Source organism: Sebastes umbrosus, chromosome 18 (assembly GCF_015220745.1).
Source record: "Sebastes umbrosus isolate fSebUmb1 chromosome 18, fSebUmb1.pri, whole genome shotgun sequence".
NCBI classification, from domain to species: Eukaryota; Metazoa; Chordata; class Actinopteri; order Perciformes; family Sebastidae; genus Sebastes; species Sebastes umbrosus.
The window spans coordinates 14,478,907-14,493,555 of record NC_051286.1 but is presented as its reverse complement, the minus strand read 5'-3'; the positions used below and the strand labels follow the sequence as shown (position 1 = coordinate 14,493,555).

At 40.2% G+C, this 14,649-nt stretch overlaps 1 protein-coding gene across 3 annotated transcripts in view; it reads left to right on the top strand.

Moving 5' to 3' along the window:
- Positions 1 to 1,120: 1,120 nt before the first annotated feature.
- The window catches only part of esrrgb (estrogen-related receptor gamma b), a 150,010-nt gene continuing 136,481 nt past the window's right edge, over positions 1,121 to 14,649 (top strand). For all 3 annotated transcript variants that reach the window (XM_037751110.1, XM_037751107.1, XM_037751106.1), the window contains exon 1: positions 1,121 to 1,192. The gene's annotated coding sequence lies outside the window, so the exon portion shown is untranslated. The remainder of the gene's footprint in view (positions 1,193 to 14,649) is intronic.

The following is a 14,649-nucleotide window of genomic DNA, read 5'->3' as shown; positions in this document are numbered from 1 at the left end:
CTGCAGTAGGCAGAAAGTTTTTGGCATCTTTGGGCAAAAATGCCATAATAACCTTTCAGCATATTGTAATTCAAGTGTTCTGAGAGAAAACTAGACTTCTGCACCTCCTCATGGCTCTGTTTTCAGGCTTTAAAAAAAGCCCATGACGGGAGACTTTGGCCAATCACAGGTCATTTCAGAGAGAGAGCGTTCCTATTGGCTGTTCATTCAACAGAGACAGCTGTCAATCACTCGTGAACTCCGATAAACGGTCAAACTAGGCAGCGCTGATCAAATAATCAATATTCTGTTACTGTAATGCCTATTTCTTGCCTCAAATGTTTTCAGAAACATCTTGCAGTGTACTGTTTAGCTGTAAAATGAGACAGTTTTCTCCGGCTGGAGGGCGGTGCTTGGTATTTCTTTAATTGATCTCAACATGGCTGCCGGGTCACAAACTTTCTCATTTTACAGCTAAACAGTACACTACATGATGTTTCTGAAAACATTTGAGGTGAGAAATAGGCATTACAGTAACAAAATATTGATTCATATTTGATCAGCGCTGCATAGTCTGACCGTTTGATCGGAGTCGGTGAGTGATTGACAGCTGCTCTGAGGCGGCAAGCTCCAGCTCGGCTCTGATTAGTTGTTTTCCTCCGGTCTCTGAAATCTTGCAAACGCCATTAGGAGCACCGGAGGACATGAAGCACATGCTTTTTTTTCCAGATTACCTGTTTTATGCACTGCTGTCAGGATATATTGGCTGTTTTATAAAAAATATATATTTTTTAATCATATTTTCTCCATTTCTACCCACTGCAGTTTTAAGTATTTTTATCTCTTTACCTTACAGTTTACAGTATCCTACAACAATATAAAAAAAATAATGAAGTCACTCTGAGTTAACGTTAGCATTGTAAGCTACCTTGATATATAGACCTAGGTTAAAAAAAAAAGAAAAAGAAAAAAGTAGCATTAACCTTTATCAATCACTGGTTTAATACCAAAACAACTTTATTATGAAAATCTATGTTACAAAGTCAGACAGCCTAGACTTCATGTATCATCAAATCACTGGTTGCACCACCCAGCAAGGACGTTAAGTGACCCAAATCAAACACACCTACTGGATCAACAGGTGCATTCTCCTGCAGGTGACTAAAGAAGTTGAACCTGGAGCAGCTTGAGGAGGACTTCCTGGTGCAGACAGGTGAGTAGCATAACAACACTTTGTTTGTGAATAATTAACTGTCTTCAGAGGGTAACCTCAAAGCAGTGTGTGTGTGTGTGTGTGTGTGCACTAAGAACAAAACTGTAGCTCTGTTTTTGCTCAAATGTGTGTTTGTGGCTGCAGCTGCTGAGGAGTTAGTATTGTTCATACATGTCCATGTTGTCTGCATTTATTGGTGGACATTTTATGTATAATGGTCTGAGTGTTTGTTCTTGTTTCTGGTTAACTCTAGTAAGAGGAAGGTGGTTGTATATTTATGTTTGATAATCAGTTGTATGGTCTGTAGAAAATGATTGTATCGTTTGTTTGGACATAATGGCTCTGTGGTGTTATGTTGGCATGGTAATGCACTTTATTTTGTACCCTAAATGTGTACATCACACTGTATATCATCATCATCGTCATCATGTATACACACTTGAGAGTACATTTTACCTGACCTACTTTTTACTTTTTTCTAAGTACATTTTTATACAAGTACTTTTACTTGAGTAAAATATTCAAGTTCTCATCCCATCCCTGCTGTATAAAGACTAGTTAAAGCTACAACACTGGGCTATAATGCTTTCGAATGCAGGGCTTTTACTTGTAATGGAGTATTTTTACATTGTCATATTGGCACTTTAACTCAAGTAAGGGCAGGGCCGGCTCTAGTCCTTTTGGTGCCCGAGGCGAAATTTAGATTTGGACCCCCCCATTAGTCCCTGATATTGTTGGCTTAAAAGTGTTCAGTCAGTTTCACTACAATTTACACTTCTATTAACAAATAAGTGCAGCCAGGCAGATGAAAAAGTGTGAGAAGGAGAGTTGCAGGGGTGAAAAATGTATTTCTTTATTTCTTTATTTGTTACCTCAATGCAGAAAATGAGGAAGAGCGCCTAACAGCATTTTGTTTTTTAATTATTGTTTTTTTTTTTAGAGGGAGACCAGTGCCCCCGCCTATATGGCCTATGCCTTAAGTTGGCCCTAAGTAAATGATCTGAATACTTCTTCCACCACTGATACACACTATACAGACATTATTGCATGTCTGCTCATCCAGGAAGAGGGATATCCCTCCTTTGTTGCTCTTGCTGAGATTTGTCCCTTATTTTTCCCGTTGCTGTGTTTTTTGGTGGGAGTTTTTTCCTGATCCAAATCAATAACATCACCCTGACAGCTCAACTGTGTGCCAAAGGTCAAAAAGAAAATTTGCATCACACCAGTAAGCTTGCAACATAGGACTCATTTTTAGTAATGTATAAGTAAATACAGGCTTGTGTGTACCTCTCTTGGCCACAAGGTGGCAGCATTGCTGCATACAAACAGCACTGACTCCTCCAATGAACAAGAAGGCCCAGAAGGATTCAAGTGAAGGGCACCAGAGAAAAAACCTAATCAAAGTCCATTGTTGATATAATTTATGTTCTCAGTGCCACATTATTTTTGTGCTATACATTCAATCAGCTTTGAAAATGAACACAGCAGAGATCTGCGGATCTAAAGTGCTGGTTTGAATAAATGACCACATTAAACTTCTCACTGACATAAATAGAGATAAAGTTGCCTCTGAGCAGCTCTGTTATGAGATCATCCTGACTGGAGGCCAGTACTCCCATTTGACTGATTCTCTGATGATCTCATTGTTCTCTAGTTAGCTAATGACTGATCCTTGGCACACGTCGGTTGTTAAAGTTTCTGTCATGGCTTTTTCCTGGTACTACAGGTTCATTTGCACATAGATCTGTGGAAATACTAACCATTAATGCAAAATCCAGCTGCGAAGGATGGCATAAAATCTCTGAGCTCTTATCTAACTCACTTCATTGATTCCAACAAATTCGTTTTACAACAATCTGCCAGTTATCCACCATGAATCAAACTTTTATTATTTTAACACCTAAGTTCTGAAGTATAGGATGAGAGTAATGCAAAGAAACAGAAGGAGATATTTCTGTTTGGTTGTATCGAAGGCACAGAGCTGACATCATACCCACGCTGCAAAACTGCCCTTTTAGTCATTTGTTGTGTCAACACTATTTATACAGTATGCCACGCTGCAGAGTTTCCTTGTTTTTATGACTTTTTATTAATATGGAATATATGAACCATAGACAGGAAGGTCACAGAAGGACGAGCAGGGTGTGACCTCAGGCTCGCTGGGGAAACTCCTGACAGCTTGCCCACCCACATGTAGAGATGGATGTTTGAATAAGGCCCCTTGTATGGCATTTCAGAGCTGCCTGTTGGAAGAACTTACTGTACATGCAAATGGTTAGGTCACTTGGTTTCTTACTTCCTTTTGCTTGTTTGTTGTCTTTGGTTGCTTGCTTTTTCTGCAATGAAATTAAACAAGTGTGTCTCTTGATGCAGATAAAGTCAGCTGTAGAAGGAGGTTGGAAGGAGCATTAAACCGTTTTCCCTTCCTAGCATTTGTTAAATCCAATTTGTTGATGTTAGGTCACATTGAGAGGCAGGTCTTCATTTACTCGATGCTTATTGACACAGACAAAAACACACATCACCCTCTCTTGCTCTTATGTGTGACATAGGTAGGAATGGGCGACACAGATACAATTTTATTTCACAGTATATGCAATTTCATATTACTGACATTGATATGTATATTCTCTAGAAATTCAACTGAGAAACTATTCTAAATAAAATAACCAGTTGTAAATTGAAGATTTGATATAAATATCTGATGCAAAAAGATCCAATATATCTTGCCAAGAGTTAGTGAGACGATTGATACCACGCTGATGTTTCTGTGTTAAATGGCGCGTCCATCTGTGTTCTGTTCAGTTTTTTTTCAAATGGAAACACCCACTCAGCAAAAAGTAGTGACGTATATTACCAAAGTAAGCTAATCAATAAGGTTATGAATAATGTGAACGCTAGCACTAGCTGAGTGAAATTGGAAATAACTGAAAGGGTTATTTCCATATTTTTTGTAGTGGGGTTGAATGTATACTCCCGCGTTCTGCGAGGTAAAACGAATGCTTTTGTGAATAAAGTCTGGTGGCTTTGAAGAGAGCGACATAACACAATTTTACCTTGCAGAACACGGGAGTTGCTGGTCTACCTGTTAGTTAGTTTGTGTTATTGTGTGACTTTCGGATCCAAACTAACGTGGCGTCCACACAGCAGTACATTGCTTAACTTCTGTGCCGGTACTCCTGTCTGCTTCTCCAAACTAGGAGCACGCCGACCTTCATCTAAGTTACTGTATGTGACGTTAATATACCACAAGGATGTATATATACTGTACATGTATCAGCGTCATCATGCAGAAACTGGGAAAATAGCATTTTGACAATAAAACATTAATGCTTTGACCAAAAACACCACTGGGAAGCTAGAAACAGCTAGACTGGCTCTGATTGCAGTTAAAAAATATGCCTACCAACAGCTCACTAATAACAAGTTTGTTTAATCTGTGTAAGAACTATTTGTGGTTTTGAATTTGAGGTTGCCAGGCAACCAGTAGAGACGCTGCACAGAGTTGCTGGGTAGACGGATAAACTATGTTCATCAAGAAACAGTTACACTCAATTGTAACTACAATTGTGTTAATCATTGACCGTTAGAGGTGTTTTTTTTAATCTTTTGACGGAACAGTTAACGGTCTCTATGGAGAGTGGTAGCAATCATCTCATCTAACTCTTGGCAAGAAATCGAGGAGGAGTGTTTTCCAAAATGTCAAATTATTGTTTTAAAAGATAGCTAACTGTATAAATGGTATGGCATTACACAATATCATCTAGCGGCTTCACATCGCCCTCTTGGCTACATACGGCCTTGAAGGAATGGTAATGTGACGGATTACCAGCGTTACCACAGGGTGGGTGATGGTGTACCTCACTGTCATGGCGCTCAGCCTGTAAACACAAACACTGAATACTCTTCAGTGACGTACTTTACCATCATGCTGTTGCATGATGGTAAAGTACGTCATTGCCCTGAGGGTGGCTGATCCTATCTGCCTGCTGGCGCTTCACAGATATTATCAACTATCCACACCATGATCCATCCTGCACCCACAAACCCAAAACCTAAAATACACACAAAGCTAAAATTACTATATTTAGTTTTGTTTAGAGAGGTGGGAGGAAAATAACATTGTGCAATCAGTTGTATGCTGTTTATGTTAAATGAGGTTAAGGGACTAGATTGAAGGCCTTCTCACCACTAGTTAGAAACAAGAGTTAAAGGACCAGTGTGTAACATTTAGGGGGATCTATTGGCAGAAATGGAATATAATATTAATAAGTATGTTTTCTTTAGTGTATAATCACTTGATAATAAGAATCATTGTGTTTTCATTAACATAGAATGAGCCGTTTAGAGCCGCCACTCTCTCTCTCTTGCTTCACCACTCACTTCCCACATACACAACAGACACTCTACGCACTAGCTCTGCTCCAAATGGCTCTAGAGAGGGCCATTCGCGTTTTCGCATCGGCCACCGTAGCTCTCCAACACGTTGGCACACGGGAAAGACTTCAGTTGGTTGCAATCTCCTCACCGTTAGATACCACCAGATCCTACACACTGGACCTTTAAACCGTCAATTTGCCAAAAACACGGCTAGTTAGTAGGGGTGTGGGAAAAAATAGATACAGCATAGTTTCGCAATATTGTATCGATACACAGACGTCATTATAAAAACTATTAACCTCTTAACAACCTGATGGCCCCTCCAGACTGCTGTTCTGTCTTTCAAAGGTTGTTGCAGGCTCAGCCTTAAAGCTAGAGTGAAGATACTGGTATCCAGGGCTGTAGTACTCGAGTCCACTTTTTTGAAATCTTGCACTTGTCTCGGACTCGTTCCTTGTTGGACTCCAACTTGTCTTGGACTCGGGCTCGGCTATTGAGTGCTGGTCAAGTTGTTCCTGGCTGCTGATTTGGGATAAGTTGGGATAGATTATTTATGTCCATCCTAACTCATTAATCACTATATTAGCATTGGAAAGACACTCTGCCTATTATGGTCTTGAAGAGGACTCGATTTGCTCAGGACTCAGTCTTGACTTGGTCTCGACTGCGTTAGTACTCGGTCTTGACTCGGACTCGACTGGAACTGGTCTTGGACTTGACTTGGGCTCGATTAAGTTGGACTTGACTACAGCTGGTATCTGGTAAGGAGAACCTAAGGAATCCATTGGTACCAACCATGTCATGTTACAGTAGCTAAATAACGCTCTAAAGTTACGCTACATTTTGGTGAGGAAAAACTGGCAAGGACATTTTCAAAGGGGTCCCCTGACCTCTGACCTGAAGATATGTGAATGAGAACTCTGAGATGAACAGAGTGAAAACTAGTGTAGGAGTGCAGATAGCCATCAGACTCATGAAGCGTGAACTGGAGGGAGAAACGTGGAGGAGGGAGGCTGAAGCGAACACAGCATGACGCAGTGCCTCCTGTTTGTGTTGCCTGTTCAAACAGCAGCATAGATTGATGGTGCTGGCCACGTACTGTACAGCACACAGTAGTAAAGAGGGAGCTGTGTGCATCCAATCACGGGAAAAAAGAGGAATATAAAGCTTTCATTTTATAGAGATGAGAAAAACAGCAACAGGAGGTCTAGCTGACAAGGAGGGATGTCGAAAAAATTGCAAAGAAAATATACTTGAAAGGGAGGCAGATGAAAGTATTCCTAGGGGTGAAAGTGAAACACAAGTAAGTGACTGTGTTATACACAGATGGCCACTCAGTGTATTTTGGAGAGGCAGCTGAGCGAGCACCTCATCCATGCACATTCTGGAGAAATATAACTCACTCACAGATGGACTGCAGAGAAGGGAGGTGCTGCTACGAACTGTAAACTGATTCTTGATATTCGGCAGTGGCTCGGCGCCAGAGGAGCTGTGCTTGGTACCGGCGTTTTCTTCTTCCTCACGCCACAGAGAAGATAAAGACTCTTAGTGCACTCTTTTTTTTAAGGCGTGTGTGTGTGTGTCTGTGTGTGGCCTCCTCCAGTCATTAGATAATGAATGTTTGAAATACCAAACACAGAAAATGTATGTTTGGTTTTCTATTCTGAACACACGAAAACACACACACACAGATTTTGTCTGTTGGGTGTTCTTGGTATTTGTTCCCTTACAAAAAAGAAGTATACTTCAAGTTTATTTTCCGAAGTAAACTTAAGTATAGTTCAATTATATTCCCAAGTATACTTTATGTAATAAGTATACTAATATCAATGTACTAGTAGTATACTTGTAAGTGTACTACTTCAATACATTGTGGGACTAAATTGGCCCACTTTTTAGTTTATAAAAGTATACTTTTAAGTAAGTATATTTGTAAGTTTTCTTTAAGTTAACTTATAGTACTTAGCCAAATATACTCATACTTTTCTGTACTTTTCAGTATAAACCAAGTATACTTGGACTCTTCTGTATACTTGCCGGTTACACTTATACTTTTCTGTATTTGTCTGTATAAACCAAGTATACTTGGACTTTTCTGTATACTTCCCGGGTACACTTAGACTTTTCTGTACTTGTCGGTATAAACCAAGTATACTTGGACTCTTTTGTATACTTGCCAGGTACACTTAGACTTTTCTGTACTTGTCGGTATAAACCAAGTATACTTGGACTCTTCTGTATACTTGCCAGGTACACTTAGACTTTTCTGTACTTGTCGGTATAAACCAAGTATACTTGGACTCTTCTGTATACTTGCCAGGTACACTTAGACTTTTCTGTACTTGTCAGTATAAACCAAGTATACTTGGACTCTTCTGTATACTTGCCAGGTACACTTAGACTTTTCTGTACTTGTCGGTATAAGCCAAGTATACTTAAGTATACTTTTGTTAAGTATATCTCTGATAAGTACATAAAAAAGTAAACTGAAAGCATACTCTCTTAAGTTTGAAAGAAGTATACTAATAGCACACTTGAATAAACTTCTTTTTTTGTAAGGGTTAGTAGTGAACACGAAGACGCCACATCTCACACTCCCAAAAAAGTAGATTTTATGCAGACTGCCCTCGTCAACACTGCTTTGACATTCATTAAATGTCTTTTTCAAACAATGTCATTAAACATCCCTCCTCTTTAATCATGTAAAATTTTAAATAACTTGTTGTCATGGTGAGTTTCGTGTGGTTTACCATGATTACAGCACAAAAACTTTGGGTGCCACACTAGCAATTCGCCTTCAATTCTGTCACACAAACAGGGCGTCGCGGTGTATGTTGTGGCTGTGTTGATTAGCTACTGCAGTTGGGGACTAATTTCTTCCAGTGTTCCCCCAGAGGCTTATGTGTTGTTTTCATTTTATTGTTCATGGGGAAAAATGGCTCAGACGGCAAAAATGGAAAAATCACTTAATTTTTCCGCCACTGCCGAGCTACTGTTTTGGCTTTTAGAGCGCACTGCTCCACCTACGCAGCTGTTCGGAGACTGGATCTCCATTAAATGGTTTATGTTTATGGGCATGTGGAGGTAAGGGTGCCACCAAATCCTGTCGGTGACACATTGTAAGGACTAACAGTACTGTAGGAACATTTCTTTTTCTGTACAGACACTCAATGGAGAGCAAAGTATTCGTGCAATAGTTTGCAGAAACTTACCTCGATCTACCTTTTAATGTTTCTTCTGAGAGCAGCAGAGGCCTGGGTCGCAGCTTTCGGGGGAGGTTTCTCGGGCCGCCTCAGGTTTCAAAACTGGCAGGCTGATCAGAGAGCAGGAGGTTTGTGAGCCTTGGCACTAACACACAGCACCAGGCTTTGAGGGCCCAGATTAACCTGCACAGTAGTTAAATAAACACACATCCATGCGTGGCCGCATGAATGGACGTTTCATCACCGCTTGCTACGTTTCCGTGATCGTACCGGTCTCACACCCTACTGCACTCCATGATGCAATTAAAAATAACAGTCAAAACACTAAAACATATGTGGAATATTGACTGGCAAGGATGTATAGGGTAGGCCTATAGTGGGCACTACGGTGAAAACTCCCTAAATGACCTCCTTCACTTGGGGCTTTTTCCATGATCAAGATTTGGTTTAGATGTTTGTCAGTTGTTAGCTGCTTCCTGCGTTCGCCGATCAAGCCTCGCATTGTGCGCTCCGGTCCCAGTAAAATTACCTCAAGACCAAATTGGCTTGACCCCAGTGTGAGTCTGTGGCAGAGTGGGGGCTGACTTTCAGATAACTGCAGGACGGGAGCTTAGTGGGGTGTGAGGTAAACCCCCATGGCGGCGGGGTCGTGTTAAAACAGCAGAGGCGGGAGGGGGGGCAGGGCCCGTGTTTGTACACAGGGAACCCCGGGCTGCTCAGTAAAAAGAGCTTTATTATTTAGGCCTCTGCCAAGCAGAGATCAGGGTGGAAAATACACAGGATCCCCGGCGCCAAGTCCCTTGCTCTCGGAAAATCCGCCCCAGAAGCGTCCAAGCGAAGGGCCTGGATTTAATCACCCACTGCGGCATTTGTCCTCAGTCTGAAGAAAGAAAGCTACAATCAATCTACATCAATGTGACTCTCAATCCCTCCACCAGCAATCGTATTAAAAAGACACATTTTCTATTATGTGAGTAACCCTCAATTTCAATTCTGGACACGATTTCAGAAAAGACTGTTAACAGAAATCGTCAAACTATTACTTGTTCTGGCAAAAAAGTTGTTCCTCTTTAACTTCACACTGTTGATAATATACACCACATCCATGCACTGGGTCATAATGCCATCATATTTACTGTACTGCATATGAAAAATTGAGTTTTGCAAAAGACAAAATATGTCATGCACTGTAAAGTTTATACGTTATCTCAACAAAATTCTGCCTAATGACCTTCATTTTGACTTTTTTTTATTTCAAATGGGAAATACAGCAGCAGAGTTTTCACCTTGTTTTAAACCAGTGAACCAGAAGGACGTATAATGTTAAAAATGTCACTGTTCCCATTTGCTTTTGGACAAATCCAATTGGAGAGCATTCACTCAGAGCCAAAGTACTCATCAGTGCACAGAGACCATTTCATTTTATAAAGTTCAATACAGCTACAGTACAGTATAATAGTCAATAGATGGATGAATGGCATCAAGCCATATCTGTTGTGTTTATTGGAGTTATGGTTTTGTTTGGCGATGGAAACATCAAACAGTGCTTTCAGTTTGTCATCTGACAGGCGCTTTGACAATCTACTCGTCTTATCCATTAACACCTCAGAAGTCAAACAATAAACATGAAAAAGTGCGGAAAATAATATCTGACAAGTGTAAAGTGTAGCGTTGATACAGGTTTGGTCATTTTTACAACCATTGACCTCTACGTGGGTCGACAACTACTCCATCAGACTCGGACTTCTATGCTTTATAACATCGTCACTTATAGTTATTAACTTTTTTTGGCAGAAAAACATGCGAGGCCTGACAGAGGAAATCCTCAGACTCTGCACTCTCGAGCTGTTTCCGTTGTTATTTGCATCCTCTCACACCCTGCCCCACAGTCAAAGTCCTATCTGTTTCAAATCATCCCCCATCAGTCTTCTGCCCAGAAAAGACCAGGTTGCCTGACTGCAAGCCAGAGACAATAACCTCAGTCCTAATGAAGACCAGCGAGTGCCTGATTTTGTCCTTCGCTAAATGTGTCACGCACCAATCATAACTTGATTCCTTTCACTTGGCCTGCACGAGAGTTGAAATGGACATGAACCACACCTGGGACCTGGAACACCTGCATGCACCTAGATACTTTGCTAGGATGTTCACCACTAAAATCCCCAGTTAAATGCATGGAATGCATGTATTGTTATGTATTGTATTGTACTTAGTTGATGTACTTATCTTAAGCCCAACCGTTTTTCCTAAACCTAACTAAGTGATTTTCTTGCCTAAACCTAAGTGAGTGGTTTTGTTGACTAAACCTAACAGAAAACGTTACTGTAGTTTTGTTGCGTGGCGTAAAATGACACGCGAAAAGGCTAAAATGCGTCCTCATGACATGAGGAATGTCCTTTGTAATGTCGTGCTGTTTGTACGCCTTCCCGTTGAGATTGGGTTGAATTCATAACACAGTTCATTCTCTGCTGCCAGAGACAGTATTTGATACCTGGATTTTCATTATGTGCACCTTTTCATACAAGAAAAACACCACAAAGTGCTTTACAATAACAGAAAAACAGACAGAATGAACATAAAATCAGGGAAAATAAGATGGAAAATAAAACACACTTGATAAAATAAGATGAAATAGAATACACAGAATGCATACCATATGACGGAAAATAAAACCCAGTGAATAATGATAATAAAATCAGTACCCATATTTGCAGTATGCACATATACAGCACATCAATAAACACCGCAGCAGCAACAAAATGTCTCCATACTCTTCTACTCCGTTCTGTTCTTTTCTTCTCTACATCAGTGGTTGAGATTTTAATTTCTATTGTAATAAACCAGAAAATAGTCTCTAACACTGCACATCTAGTTATCGTTTCCAGAGATGATGCTGATTTGTTGAGCCAGAGGCTGTCACCTCTCTGGTCCTTACTTTACCCCTAACTCTTTGCCCTCTCCTCCACATTAGCCACAGAAAACATGTCTACAAGCCATAATAATCAGATCCTGTTTTTCTTTTTATACTCAGTATAACTACATCATGCTTCGCTGTTCCAAAGCACTGCTGGACACCAACGCCCACCAACATGTGTTCAAAGAGAATCTCTTCTTAGACGAATACCCCAGAGATCAATCACCTGCCATAAAAAAGTGAAAATGTAGCCACATCACCTCCACGTCCACTTTGATCCACCGAAACAGGTTCTGAGATCACAAGAAAAACTGGATTCTTCAACTGACAATCATCTGGATGGAGATGTTAGAAAGTGAAGGCAGAGTTGTATCCAAAACACACCCTGTTTGTGATTCACCAAACAAACACAGCTGCTGTTGGCCGATAGCATCCAGGCACCAATCCAGCCTTAACACTGTCGTAAAATACAGTAAGTTCCCCACTGAACTGAAAACACATACTAATAAATGTTCTTCTGTTAACCTTTCCTGTGTCATTTTAAGGCCCAATAATTCAATTGATAACCATATTAATTACATAAAATTGAGTTATGAATCACAGTTAAGGATATTACAGTATGTGTTTTTCAATGGCATCATACTTGAAATCAGCCTGTTTTCTCCTGTTAACATGTACAGTATTTGCCTCAGGAGTTGGTGGAGGCCAAAACAGAGCTAAAAGAAGAGCAAATGTTAATCTGTGCGAATAAATGACACGTAAATTTCAAACCCATCTATCTCTATGAGGCTACCCACAGCTGTTTCAATTTCTGTGAATTTCGTGATCAATAGATTTTCTCGGACGTCAATGTCATAATTCTGTTCATACCGTCACACATAAATATGGATATTGATCTCAGAAAATAGTGTCCTTCTAGGTTTTTTGAATGAAGCTTTGAATATCTGTCGACATATTTTATGATGCCTTCACCCTTAAAAAAATGGGGAAACTGTGATTTTGTGTTTTTGTGGTTATATAAATGTAATTTATGGTGGATTTGGATTGCTGCTAGACTGCTAATACAGGTACAACCGGAAAGATGGAGAGCAAACAGTTTGTTTTAACGGCAGTGAAATTTTGCTTTTGGAAGGCTAAACGCCAACAAATATGTATTGAAGCAGAAAATTTAGTTTAGCTTTTTTTTGTTTTCGTCCCCGGTGTGAAGCCATTTACATTTGTCACGTAGCCTGAAACACGACTCCAAATGAATGTTTATGTTGCAACAGATTGCTAATACATGCGCTATAACAACTTTACTGTATATGGTCATAATATGTCAGTGTTGTGTTTACAGCTTGTAACGCTGCCCCCAAGTGGCCAAAAAAAAAAATTAATGCAGGTTAATCAAAAGAAATATTGGCATGTCACAATAGGAAAAGCAGGTGTAAATAATAAAATTAATAATGGCAGAATCCCATGTAGTTGCTTCAGTTTCAGGGTCCTGGTGTTGTTCACGCTAGCTCACTGTCACACTGTCATGGCTCACTGGGACACTTGAATAGAACAGAGCCATCGATAATGTTATTAGTAACTCCTGTACTTTTCCTACTATGACTAATCAAAATGTGAAAAAGACATATGGTGGTGAAAAGGATTTTTTTTAAATGACATCATCATTGAACTTGGCCTAGTTTATTAACTGGAGATTTACACATCACTAAAATAAAATTGTCTAATTTAACAATCACTGTACACCGTATACTATAATGTAAAAGAATCAACTGCTAACGTATTTAGTTTTTTAGGTAGCAATTGCCTAAATTAAGAAGAATAAAGTAGATTTACTGAAATACATTTTAAGGCACCTGCTCTTATGGTCCATGGTGCACAATATTTGTCCTCTTTGATTTACTCATAGCATCAGAAACTTGCTATTGAGTCATTGTCTGGCCGCCTCAGACTAAACCTGCTCCAGGATCCTCTGGCCGGCTCTCATTCGTTTATCTCACCACTTGACAAAGCAGGTGCGTGAATTACCACACTGATCTCTGATTTGCTGCATCAGCTGTCCGTCTACTTGCCTTTTTGCCCTTCTGGCTGAATATCATGTGAATTCTTCATGTTTGGATTCTAGTGAGGTAAAAAACCGCCATTCCTCTGGAAATGATCCCCTGGCAAGAAAAGGTCAACTGTGAATGTGATCATCACTGAGAGTGAAAAGGGAAGTTACATCAGCCCTCCAATAAGCCAGGTTAGTGAATTATGATCGGTCATAGTCTACGACTTCCACGAGGCCCAATGAATGTGGAGCAACAGCAAGAGCTGGTTTTGGCTTGGTTAAGTCAACTACCGAACCCACCGCCTCAGCAGCCTTGGATTTACTCTGAGAATTTATCAAAAAAGACATATTCCTAACACGCCCAGTTATGCTAGCTAGCAGGCACATGGGATCTATGTTTCACTTAACATCATTATACTTTGGTCAAGTGAATGTTTTCTTCTTGTGGGTAAGAATACATGTGAGTCTTTGTTAAGCCTACCACTAAATACCGAATAAGAGCTCACAGGGTCAAACAGGCTCCTGGCAGCTGAAAGCCTGTTAAATTCCCCTTTTATCCCAGTTCACCCTCTGCCTCAGTGTAAGGGAAGTTACTTAAGTTATTATCATAATCCCACACAGCAATTAGCCCTTGCTTTTGTCTTTGTATGCCTTTCAAAACACCAGTCATCACACAAATATGCAAAGTGATGCAACAGATATCCTTCTTAGAGAAATACAGGCTGACGATGCATCGCATATTGGTTGTTGGAGGTTTCCCCCCTCCCACTCACTGCTGGAAGCAAAACTAAAGTTAATCACAAGCTAAAATGAAGCTTTAATGACCCACGAGGGGAACTTTGGTTGCTCTATCAGCAAATAGCAAAAGGATATGATGGAGAAAAAAGCTTAAGTGAATGGCCTGCACTTAATTTCAAGC